Source organism: Salvelinus fontinalis, chromosome 13, assembly GCF_029448725.1.
Source record: "Salvelinus fontinalis isolate EN_2023a chromosome 13, ASM2944872v1, whole genome shotgun sequence".
In the NCBI taxonomy this organism is placed as follows: Eukaryota; Metazoa; Chordata; class Actinopteri; order Salmoniformes; family Salmonidae; genus Salvelinus; species Salvelinus fontinalis.
In genome coordinates, this window is record NC_074677.1 from 34,929,307 (window position 1) to 34,942,875 (window position 13,569).

Genomic DNA, 13,569 nt, shown 5'->3' on the forward strand with positions numbered 1-13,569 from the left:
TGTGCAGGGGTGCAGCCATGGGTGGGCCTGGGAGGGCATAGGCCCACCCATTTGGGAGCCAGGCCCAGCCAATCAGAATTAGGTTTTTCCACAAAAGGGCTTTATTACAAACAGAAATACTCCTCAGTTTCATCAGCTGTCTGGGTGGCTGGTCTCTCGACGATCCTGCAAGTGCAGAAGCCGGATGTGGAGGTCCTGGGCTGGCATTTTTACACATGGTCTGCGGTTGTGAGGCCGGTTGGACATACTGCCAAATTCTCTAAAACAGCTTATGGTAGAGAAATTCATATTAAATTCTCTGGCAACAGCTCTGGTGGACATTCCTGCAGTCAGCATGCCAATTGCAGGCTCCCTCAAAACTTGAAATATCTGTGGCATTGTGTTGTGTGACACCTGTACATCTTAGTGGCCTTTTATTGTCCCCAGGTCAAGGTGCATCTGTGTAATTAAGGATCTTGCTATTTAATCTGCTTCTTGATATATCACACCTAGATAAGGTGGATGGCTTGTCTGGATAGGTCAGGTGGATGGCTTTCCTTCGCAAAGGAGAAATGCTCAATAACAGGGATGTAAACAAATGTGAGCACATCATTTGAGAGATATAAGCTTTTTGTGCATATGGAACATTTCTGGGATCTTTTATTTCAGCACAGGAAACATGGGAATCACACTTTACATATTGCGTTTTATATTTTTGTTCAGTGTATATATGAAATGTTTATACTTTGTACTGGCTCCAGTATGTCATAATACCAATTCTGTTCATCGCCAGGGGGCGCGACACACCGTGCATTCGGGAAAGTATTCAGACCCTTGACTTTTTCCCCATTTTATGTTAGTCTTATTCTAAAATTGATTAAATACATTTTTTCCCTCATCAATCTACACATAATACCCCATAATGACAAAGCAAAACCAGATTTTTAGCAAATGTATAAAAAAACTAAAACAGAAATAGCTTATTTACATAAGTATTCAGACCCTTTGCTATGAGACTTGAAATTGAGCTCCGGTGCATCCTGTTTCCATTGATTATCCTTGAAATGTTTCTACAACTTGATTGGAGTCCACCTGTGGTACATTCAATTAATTGGACATGATTTGGAAAGGCACACACCTATGAGCAATCGGGGGAGAAGAGTCTTGGTCAGGGATGTGACCAAGAACTTGATGGTCACTCTGACTGAGCTCCAGAGTTCCTCTGTGGAAATGAGAGAACCTTCCAGAAGGACAACCATTTCTGCAGCACTCCACCAATCAGGCCTTTATGGTAGTGACCAGACCGCAGCCACTCCTCAGTAAAAGGTACATGACCGCACACTTGGAGTTTGCCAAAAGGCACCTAAAGGACTCCCAGACCATGAGAAACAAGATTCTCTGGCCTGATGAACGCGAGATTGAATTCGTTGGCCTGATTTAGATAAGGTGTATTTTTAAGTTTTAAAAAAATTATCTTGTCGAGGGGAAAATGAATGGAGCAAAGTACAGAGAAAACCTTGATGAAAAGCTGCTCCAGAGCGCTCATAACCTCGGACTGGGGCGAAGGTTCACCTTCCAACAGGAAGCACACAGCTAAGACAATGCAGGAAGGCTTCTGGACAAGTCTCTGAATGTCCTTGAGTGACGCACCCAGAGCCCGGACTTGAACCCGATCGAACATCTCTGTAGAGATGGGGTATTGTGGTAGATTGATTTATAATATGGCTGTAAAGTAACAAAATGTGGAAAAAGTCAAGGAGTCTGAATACTTTCCGAATGCACTGTATCTACAACACAAAATCCATGTGCATATGTTATCATGTGTTTGTATGCATGTCTGCATATGTTTGTATTGCTTCACAGTCCCTGCTCTTCCATAAGGTAGATTTTTAGGTTTTATCTAATTTTACTGCTTGCATCAGTTACTTGATGTGGAATAGAGTTCCATGTAGTCATGGCTCTATGTAGTACTGTGCGCCTCCCATAGTCTGTTCTGGACTTGGGGACTGTGAAGAAACCTCTGGTGGCAAGTCTTGTGAGGTTCAAGTCTTATGGGTGTCCGAGCTGTGTGCCAGTAGTTCAAACAGACAGCTCGGTGCATTCAACATGTCAATACCTGATGAAGTCAATCTCTCCTCCACTTTGAACCTGGAGAGATTAACATGCATATTATTAATATTAGCTCTCGTCTAAGGGCCAGTTGCAATTTTCCTAAGTCCCTCTTTGTGGCACCTGACCACATGACTGAACAGTAGTTCAGGTGCGACAAAACTAGGGCCTGTAGAACCTGCCTTGTTGATAGTGTTGTTCAGATGGCAGAGCAGCGCTTTATTATGGACATACTTCTCCCCATCTTAGCTACTGTTGTATCAATATGTTTTGTCCATGACAGTTTACAATGCTTCTACACCTGCATTACTTGCTGTTTGGGGTTTTAGGATGGGTTTCTGTACAGCACTTTGATATATCAGCTGATATAAGAAGGGCTATATAAATACATTTGATTTGACAATCTAGTGTTACTCCAAGCAGTTTAGTCGCCTCAACTTGCTCAATTTCCACATTATTCATTCCAAGATTTAGTTCAGGTTTAGTGAATGATTTTGTCCCAAATACAATGCTTTTATTTTTTTTTAAATAGTCCCATTCTGAAACTAACTGCAGTCCTAGTTTGCAGTCATTTCAGTCGCTGTACTAGCTGAATGGTATTGTGATGAGTCATCCGTATGCATAGACACACTGGCTTTACTCATCTAGAATGTCATTGTATGCTGTAGCGTTAAGATTTCCCTTTACTGAAACAAAAGGGCCTAGCCCGAACTATGAAAAACAGTCCCAGACCATTATTCTACCTCCACCAAATTTTACAGTTGGCACTATGCATTCGGGCAGGTAGCATTCTCCTGGTATCCGCCATACTCAGATTCGTCCATCAGACTGATGGTGAAGCGTGAGTCATCACTCCAGAGAACGTGTTTTCACTGCTCCAGAGTTCAATGGCGGAGAGCTTTACACCATTCCATCCGAAGCTTGGCATTGCATATGATGATCTTAGGCTTGTGCAGCTGCTCGGCCATGGAAACCCATTTCATGACACTCCCGACGAACAGTTCTTGTGCTGATGTTGCTTCTAGTGGTAGTTTGGAACTTGGTAGAGTGTTGCAACCGAGTACAGACAATTTTTACGTGCTGCGCGCTTCAGCACTTGGAGATCCCGTTCTGTGAGCTTGTGTGAACTACCACTTTGTGGCTGAACCATTGTTGCTCCTAGACGTTTCCACTTCACAATAACTGCACTTATAGTTGACCGTGGCAGCTCTAGCAGGGCAGAAATTTGACGAACTGACTTATTAGAAAGGTTGCATCCTATGAAGGTGGATTGTTGAAAGTCACTGAGCTCTCCATTCTACTGCCAATGTTTGTCTATGGAGATTGCATGGCTGTGTGCTCGATTTTAAACACCTGTCAGCAACAGGTGTGGCTGAAATAGCAGGATCCACTATTTTGAAGGGGTGTCCACATACTTTTGTATATATAGTGTAATTCCAGAATGCTATTAGAAACTCAAACTGCAGAGGAAGTGTTCCTCACCTGCAACAGTGTTACTCTATTTTATTTTTAAGTACTAGGTGGCGAGTGATTGGAGGATGTTTGTCTGAAGGCAGAGCAACCGTTTCATTAATATCCATCTACAGCTCTGTGTTGTCGTGTTAATGGCTTTCTTTTTTCTCTTCTCTTTCTCCCTCTGTGTTTCTCTCTCTGAGGGGGCTCCCTAATAGGCCTGCTAAGTTACATGTTCTCTTCCTCATGCTGGTAGCTCTGATGTTCTTGGCGGCTCTGTTCCTGTTTGGGTACCACTGCTGCCTGGTGGCCAGGAACAAATCCACATTGGTTAAGTATAAATACCCCAAGTGTTCTGCCTTTACAGCTACACTCAACTGTAGCTTGATATGTGAGATACACATTTAGCTGAATTAAAGATGTTTTAAGCATGCTATAGATTTTTTACATGTTCTTATCGGTTCACAACATGCAGAGGTTTGGGTGTGGTTTTATGGAACGGTGTGTTTGTCTTTATCGTCCTCTTTCCGCTCTCTTCCCCTCCCTCAGAGCCACTCTGCTCCTTTCTTTACTGGCAGGAATGGCTTCACCATTGAGCTCTTGGAGAACTTCCTCCAGGTGTTTGGAGAAGATAAGACGCCCTGGTTCATTCTTACCTTCTCAAGGTGGGCTTGGCTATTAGGGCCAAAAGTCATGATATGCAGTTAGTTTTCTTGCATCGTACTGATTTTTATTTACAGCTATATCGCTCCATTACACCTTACAGTATGACATAATAATTGAATCAAGAAATGAAATAAAGCTTGTAAACTGTCACAGATTACAATAGGAAAACCAGACACAAACTGCCAAGTGACGCAAGCCTAACAGACAAGCTAAATGCCTTCTATGCTCGCTTCGAGGCAAGCAACACTGAACCATGCATGAGAGCACCAGCTGTTCCCGGATGACTGTGGGATCTCGCTCTCCGTAGCGATGTCAGACCTTTAACTTCTTATGGCTGAAATCACGTTAACGGGATCGATTTGTCAACAGCCAGTGAAAGTGCAGGGCGCCAAATTCAAACAATAGAAATCTCATAATTAAAATTCTTCAAACATACAAGTATTATACACTATTTTAAAGATAAACTTGTTGTTAATCCCACCACAGTGTCCGATTTCAAAAAGGCTTTACGACGAAAGCATACCATGCGATTATGTTAGGTCAGCGCCAAGTCACAGAAAAACACAGCCATTTTTCCAGCCAAAGAGAGGAGTCACATGAAGCAGAAATAGATAAAATTCATCACTAACCTTTGATGATCTTCATCAGATTACACTCATAGGACTTCATGTTACACAATACAGTATGTTTTGTTCGATAAAGTTCATATTTATATCCAAAAATCTCAGTTTACATTGGCGCGTTATGTTCAGTAATGTTTTGCTTCCAAAACATCCGGTGATTTTGCAGAGAGCCACATCAATTTACAGAAATACTCATCATAAATGTTGATGAAAATACAAGTGTTATACATGGAATTAAAGATATACTTCTCCTTAATACTTCTCCATAAAGCTTTCAAAAAAGCTTTACGGAAAAAGCACACCATACAATAATCTGAGTACAGCGCTCAGGCACCAAAACAAGCCATACAGATACCCGCCATGTTGTGGAGTCAACAGAAGTCAGAAATAGCATTAAAAATATTCACTTACTTTTGATGATCTTCATCAGGATGCACTCCCAGGAATCCCAGTTCCACAATAAATGTTTGTTTTGTTCGATAAAGTCCATCATTTATGTCCAAAGACCTCCTTTTTGTTTGTGCGTTTAGTTCACAAATCCAAATTCACAAGGCGTAGGCACTTAGTTCAGACGACAGTTCCATTACAGTTTGATACAGTAGAAACATGCATAGAATCAATCTTTAGGATGTTTTTATCATAAATCTTCAATAATATTCCAACCGGACAATTTCTTTGTCTTTTAGAAATGAAAAGGAACAGAGCTCGTGCGAGACTTAGCTCATGGCATGCTGCCAGACACCTGACTCAAACAGCTCTTATTCTCTCCCCCTTCACAGTAGAAGCCTGAAACAAGGTTCTAAAGACTATTGACATCTAGTGGAAGCCTTAGGAAGTGCAATCTGACCAAATTTTACACTGTTTATTGGATAGGCAAAGACTTGAAAACCTACAAACCTCAGATTTCCCACTTCCTGGTTGGATTTTTTTCTCAGGTTTTTGCCTGCCATATGAGTTCTGTTATACTCACAGACATCATTCAAATAGTTTTAGAAACTTCAGAGTGTTTTCTATCCAAATCTACTAATAATATGCATATCTTAGATTCTGGGCCTGAGTAGCAGGCAGTTTACTTTGGGCACCTTATTCATCCAAGCTACTCAATACTGCCCCCCAGCCATAAGAAGTTAAACAGGTTAGCATTCTCAAGGCCACAGGCCAGACGAAATAGTAGGACGCGTACTCCGAGCATGCGCTGACCAGCTGGCAAGTGTCTTCACTGAAATGTTCAACCTATCCCTGACACGGTCTGCAATTCTTGTTTCAAGCAGACCACCATAGTCCCCATGCCAAGGTAACCTGCCTAAATGACTATTGCCCCTGTAGCACTCACACATATAGCCATGAAATGCTTTGAAACCATGGTCATGGCTCACATCAACAACGTCATCCCAGACACCCTGGACCCAATCCAATTCCCATACCGCCCCAACAGATCCACAGATGATGGAATCTTTATTGCACTCCACACTGGCCTCACCCACCTGGACAAAAGGTTTACCTATGTAAGAATGCTGTTCATTGACTACAGCTCAGCATTCAACACCACAGTCCCCTCCACGCTCAGGACCCTGGGACTGAACACCACCTTCTGCAACTAGATCCTAGACTTCCTGATGGGCCGCCCCCAGGCGGTGAGGATAAACAACACGACCGCCAACCTGACTATCAACTCGGGACCCCTCAAGGGTGTGTGCTTAGTCTCCTCCTGAACTCCTAGTTCACTCACAGCTGTGAGGCCGCGCACAACTCCTACACCATTATCAAGTTTGCTGATGACACAACGGTGGAGGGCTTGATCACGACGACGAGGGAGGGGGAAGGTCCCGAGACCTGGCATTGTAGTGCTGTTATGATTTGTATGAATAATGACTAAATGATGTATACATTTAACGTAGAACTATAACTAACAGAATTCTACCCTGTCACTGTATGATTGTATGAAATGTATTAGAATCATAAATCTATAAATCTGATGTGTGTAGTTTGTCAGAATTAGAACAAGGACTTTTTGTTCCTTTTTAGTATGTAAGCAGGGTGCAAGTGTGAAACAAATGATAAGAGGAGCTATCGACAGACAAGATGTACTACTGTGTTCCTTTCAGGACATTCTGTCCCCACCCAGGGAGGGGAGAGACCTTGGGCTTGTAGTAGATTGTATAACAGGTGGCAGACAATGTATGAGAAGGAGAAGACTTGTGAACTATATTGTCATTGTCTTAGAGGAGGAGGGACAGTTATGACGAAATGAGAGGTATATAAACCAATGTACATGTAAGGATGGGCAGAGCTCTCGTAAATACACCTGCTGACTAAGTAGACTGGCCTCTGTCTGTTTCATTTTAATAAGAACCTTACAAATTCTTAGTAACAGACAGAGTATTTTAATTGAAGTTCAGTTAATGAACATGAGAACATAATTCTCGTAACAATTTGGTCCTTCGAGAGCCGGAACCCAATACCTGTCCCTGCCGTCCGAAGGTACCACGCCCAAATACCGTGCACGGGCTGGTCATTGACCCGTAAATTAAGGACCTGTCCCTTGACATTGGGGTTCCATAACAGGCCGGTATATACCTAAGGTCGGCAGAGATGGTGACGAGATCCAACCTACATTGCTTTTCCCAGTCTACAAGACAGGTCAGTAAATCTTTATTTACGAATTCGGGGGGAATGATTTAAGATATCTTTGATTTGATGTTCTAAAAATGCTTAGAATTAATCAATAATAGGTGCTTGATTATTCTAAACAGATTCACTAGGTTTACCAAAATTGATAGGGGGCAGGTCCGCTATGACCTGAGGTAAGGTGCACTACCATAAATAAAACGAACTTAATAATTGAGGTCTGTAAGGAATGGCCGAGAGGTTATTAAGTAGATATAGATAGATCTGGCCACCTTTGTGACGGCCTGCAAGGTTATTAAGTAGGGATACTAAATAGGTGTTGTTAGATAGGACGGTCGTTTTGTACAAATAGGATAACTGTCACGTTCCTGACCTGTTTTCCCTTGTTTTGTATTTATTTAGTATGGTTAGGGCGTGAGTTGGGTGGGTTGTCTATGTGTGATTTTCTATGTTGGGATTTTGTTTTCGGCCTGGTATGATTCTCAATCAGAGGCAGCTGTCAATCGTTGTCCCTGATTGAGAATCATACTTAGGCAGCCTGGGTTTCATGTGTGTCTGGTGGGTGTTTGTCTACCGTGTTAGTGTTTTCACCACACGGTACTGTTTCGGTTTTCTGCACTTCGTTTATTGTTTTGTATTTCAGTGTTCAGTTTCGGTTTTAATAAATCATCATGAGCACGAACCACTCTGCATATTGGTCCGATCCTTCTCGCCTCTCCTCGTCCGATGAGGAGGACGAAATAGACAACCGTTACAATAACTTATGGTTAATTGACATGCGGTAAATTAGCCATCGACCCAATTCAATAAGACATAACTAAATAAAGTCCTAAGAGGATATAAACTAGGCTTGGTGAGATAGGGAGGTAATTCTGTGCGAACAAGATAACTTAACCTGTTCAATACTAAAAATAAAGTCAAAAAATGGAGAAAGAAGGGAAACCTAATATAGCGGCAGAGTGAGATACGAGATATTAACGTAAAAGAACAAGGAACAACAGAAAAATAGGCTGACTAAGGATTTATGACCTCTGGAAAATAGCTTATAGGTGGTAAACGGTGAGACATAATGTCCGATCGAAAGACAGCTCTATAGATAAAGTTTCAAGAAAGGAAAAGCACACATAGGTTAAGAGATAGCAAAATACCCATAGATTGTGAGCATAAGAGATTAAAGGGACACACACATAGTCAGGCAGGAGAACAACTATAGTAATTAGGTAACGGTAAACAGCACATACATAGATCTTAGATATCCATACACCTAGATTGTAAGAATATACTGTAGAACATAACTATAGTAATTGGATAGCGGTAGAGGGAACACACACATAGAAGAAGATGAGACAGAAAAAGGAGTGGGCGGCTGTAAAAGGAGACGGGACCCCAGGACAGGGGGCAGCGGTTGTTTTACAGTGGGCTGTAAATACAGAGACAACGAGAGAGAGAGAGAGTAAAGAGAATCCTCACTGGGGAAAAGTTTGGACCTTTAAATTAAGACTATTTTCTGGGAATTGTCTCGGCAGTACGGGCCGGAGTTACGACTACAGACAATTATAATGATAGGGTTGTTTGCGTGGAGGCTCTGTCATTCCAATAGTGATGGTGGTTCAGTAGTAAAATTCTTGCCTACCACGCGAAAGTCACGGGTTCGTATCCCAGCCTATGCACCGATAGACTCAAGTTTGGGTTTCGGATTGTAATACAACTATTGATATGTTTTGCCTGGAAGATTACGGTTGTTATTGTTAGTTTAAGATATAAACTGAACGTTTTAATAGCCTTTTTAGGTTAGAGTTGAAAGACTAATTCATTCTAAATAATAGCGAGTCGATTTCGATGGAATACGTTGTCTTGCCTAAATGGTCCGCTGGAATAACGTATTGTGAATGGAGTCGTATTTAAAATGCTGAATCATAGAAGAGACAGTTACCTAAATCTAATGAATTCTATATAATAACAGAGAGATAATTACGATAGAGTTGTGCCCACCGAAATGTTTTCATTCTTATGGATTGACTGACATACGTTATAAATTTAGCGAAGTACATGGTACTTTTACATTTTGGAGTAGAGAAAGTTGGAAAGTTTGGTTAGAGTAGTACGATAGAATTAAAGCAGAACTCAGTTTGAGTAGGGGATATATTTTTGCCTAGAGGCAGGAATAAGAGAGTTGGTTGCAGTGTTGCCTACTAATTTTCAGGGTAAGCTGCTGGAGGCAGGTTGATTTATTGCTAAATGACATTGTGATATCATTGCGTGATAACGTAAAAACTGCGTAATTACGTAGAATACACAATAACGATACTCAAATTGATTTGACAGTTGTTCAGGTACAGCACAGGTGTCAAACTCATTCCACGGAGGGCCGAGAGTCTGCGGGTTTTCGCTCCTCCCTTGTACTTGATTGATGAATTAACATCACTAATTAGTTAGGAACTCCCCACACCTGGTTGTCTAGGGCTTTATTGAAAGGAAAAACCAAAAACCTGCAGACACTAGGCCCTCCGTGGAATGAGTTTGACACCCCTGAGGTACAGACTCCCACTCTTTTCTGTACTTCTGGCAGTACAATTTAGATGGAGAGATGTTGATTGATGTTGTAAGTTCTGTTCAAGATCAAACATTCGTGACCAACTATATTCCTTGGGTTTGGCTTGTCGAACCCGTACTACTGCTGCTGTAGTCAACCAACAATGATTTGCAATTTGCTGAAATTGCTGCTGCCTGGGTACAGGCTGAGCGCCTGCTGCTGACATCACTCATAATGCACTTTTGCAGCCAGGCAATGATGTTGTGACTGAGAGTGGGACAGAGAAAATTGTTTGTGTCATTTAGAGGGAAAAACGCGTGCATTATGGCTTTGAGTCACTTTTCAAAAGTTGCTAAAAGTTCCAAATACATTTTTAAAAAGTAGCTAAATTTGTCAGGGTAGTCGGAAAAGATGCTAAATCTAGCAACAAAATGGTTAGGTGGGCATCACTGGTTGGTTGTGGCTCACTGGGCTATATTTGGCTGTAAGCAATTCAGGTCTGAATAGTTGAAACGTAAACGTTTTGTGATAGTTTCTGGTTATTGATTTTTGGTTTGATTGTTTGTTTAGGTAACACCAGGGAATTGGAACCGAAAGTTCAAGTGTTCTAACATTATAATCTGTTTCCATTACGTGGAACCATGTTAGGTCGGTAAAGGGGATTGCAGTTTGGGGTAATTTTATTTTGCAAAACAAGCTTGGAGCGCAATTTCAATTAAGTATAATGAACCATTGAGGAATTTAAAACTAATGATTGGAGGGAGTACGACGGAATTCTCATTATTATTAGGTTTTGTTTGTAGTCAACGTTTGGATTTCTGAATCCAGGTAGTCTGACAAAGTGTTTTTTCTGGGAAAAGGAGTGCTTCATTGTCTTGTCTTTCTTTGGAAATGTTTTCCGGGGCTTGAGGAGATTTCCATTTTCCTAGAGACACGATATCTTAAAGGGGTACACACATGTGGAATATCAGAAGTTTTATTTTCTGAGTTTTAATTAAGTGTAACGGATGTGAAATGGCTAGCTAGTTAGCGGGTACGCGCTAGTAGCATTTCAATCAGTTACGTCACTTGCTCTGAGACTTAAGTAGTGTTGCCCCTTGCTCTGCAAGTGCCGCGGCCTTTGTGGAGCGATGGGTAACGACCGTGCTTCGTGGGCAACCGTTGTTGATGTGTGCAGAGGGTCCCTGGTTCGCGCCCGTGTCGGGGCGAGGGGACGGTTTAAAGTTATACTGTTACATTGATGCTGTTGACCCGGATCACTGGTTGCTGCGGAAAAAGGAGGAGGTTGAAAGGGGGGTGAGTGTAACGGATGTGAAATGGCTAGCTAGTTAGCGGGTACGTGCTAGTAGCATTTCAATCAGTTACGTCACTTGCTCTGAGACTTAAGTAGTGTTGCCCCTTGCTCTGCAAGTGCCGTGGCTTTTGTGGAGCGATGGGTAACGAGGCTTCGTGGTTGACTGTTGTTGATGTGTGCAGAGGGTCCCTGGTTCGCGCCCGTGTCGGGGCGAGGGGACGGTTTAAAGTTATACTGTTACATAAACACATTCATTCTTTTGATAAGGAAATGTTCTGGGCATCTGGGATACAACATGTAGAAAATGTTTGAGGGGTTTTCTTTAATTTGTATAATATAAATTGAGTAACACGACTGTAAAAGGGTGGTATGACTCTTGACCTCTATCATGGCTTTTTCCTTTGTGGTCTGATCAGCCTCATGGGAGGGCCATTTGGATAACGAATTTAAGGTCATTTGTGATACTGATTTCAAGGTAAATTGAGTAATTGATAATTATGAACGAGTTTATAGATAGTTCTTTGACATAATGGTAATTTGAACCAATGAGAAGAAAGAAATGGCAGTAGACTTGTGTTAAGTATTTAGAATCTAATCCAGACCAACAGGACAGGGATATATGACATCTGTGGTGATTCAGAATTAGAGAGAACATCGAGATAACCTTAATCAACCTATGTAATTACTTTAGAGATGGCCACTATAGACAGGTAATTTTTCCAAAATCTATGAGTTCAGACAGTGAGACACTGACTATTATGAGAAAGAGCGACAGACAGATAGGAGAAAGGGCAGACGGAGGAGCCCTCCCCGCACGGCTGAGACCTTGAAGGTTTGGGAGCAGAGAGGAGAAGGTGGGGAAGGGGGGCCAGGAAATCAGCAAGATAGGAGTGACACAGAATGGGTAGATAACGGTTACTGAGTGAAGACAAAAGGGGAAAGAAAGCTTAGTTGGTTTCTGGAAATAAGGTGTTAAACACGGAAACATTGCCCAGAAATTATTCGGCACAACAGGCCAAAATAGTAGCATTGACTAGGGCCTGTGAAATAAAAAAGGAGAGAAAGGTTACTGTTTACATAGACAAGCACATATACATCTAAGACCATACAACGCAGCACAGATAACTCTTAAAGTAGATAACACACTTGACAGAGAATTGTGCGGCAATATTGATACAAGGGCGGAGCCATGTATCAAAGGGGGGATGGAATAGGACACTGTGGCCTATTGGATAATAATAATTTACTTTTTTAAATATTTTTTTATATATATATTGCGTTCCCAACTTACTTGGCGGACACGATTATGGTAACTGAAATATTAGGTCAAGATATTATCCCTAGAGGTGGTTTACTAGGATCTAAATAATGGATGACATTCTAGCTAATTAGACAGAACACATGAGAAGACTGTTTGTTAACCAAACCTGTATGTCCAAGATTTTATGCTATACAGGAGAAGGTGATTCACTCAATCCAGTTCCTGAGGAGAATAGACGGGAAGCAGCCCCGCTGGGAAGGGCCATACTAAGTACTCCTGGTGACAGCCTTTGCGGTGAGAATAGCTGAAAGAGCTACCTGGGGCATATCACACATTGCAGTAGGGTAAGACACACTGACACTGTCGAACAATCACAGAGTTAGGAGAAGAACTGAAACCAATAGGGTTCGGGGGTTACCTCTCTAAAGAAGATTCCCTGACCCCGTCCCTGTGTGCGTTCATAGAAGTGAAAGTATGGGCTGGCCTCTAGATGATGATATGTTCTCCGGGAAAGGGTGTGGCTTTACAGGAGTGCTGATTGGTCTGAGCTGTCTTATTGTGGGAGCAATATTCCTAAATAAACCATGACCCATCCGAGAATGCAGAAGGTGGTAATGTGACCAATAGTTAGACAATGAGGATTTTGTATTAACCAAGCATAAGAGATCACTTGATCTGGATAAACAGGAAGTGAGAGTGGAGATTGGGAAGGATGTCTCAGTGGAGTTCTATGTAGACCAAATGGGGTCTCTGACTCCTTGGCAGTCTAGAACTATGAGTCATTATGGAAGTTATCTGTGCAGGTCTCTGTGTAGTTCATAGAAACAGGTCATAGTTCACACCGAGAGAGAGGGCTACATAAATCCACATACCCAGTATGGAAGAAAATGGAGTGTAGTGAAGGTAAGGGTTTCAGTTGATACCCTAGTGCCATTCCGGGAAGAAGAGGTTAGGGCAGGTGATAGCTCTATAGTCAGCCAGAATACAAGCAGAGCCCCTGACAAAACAGATACTGACAGTGGAG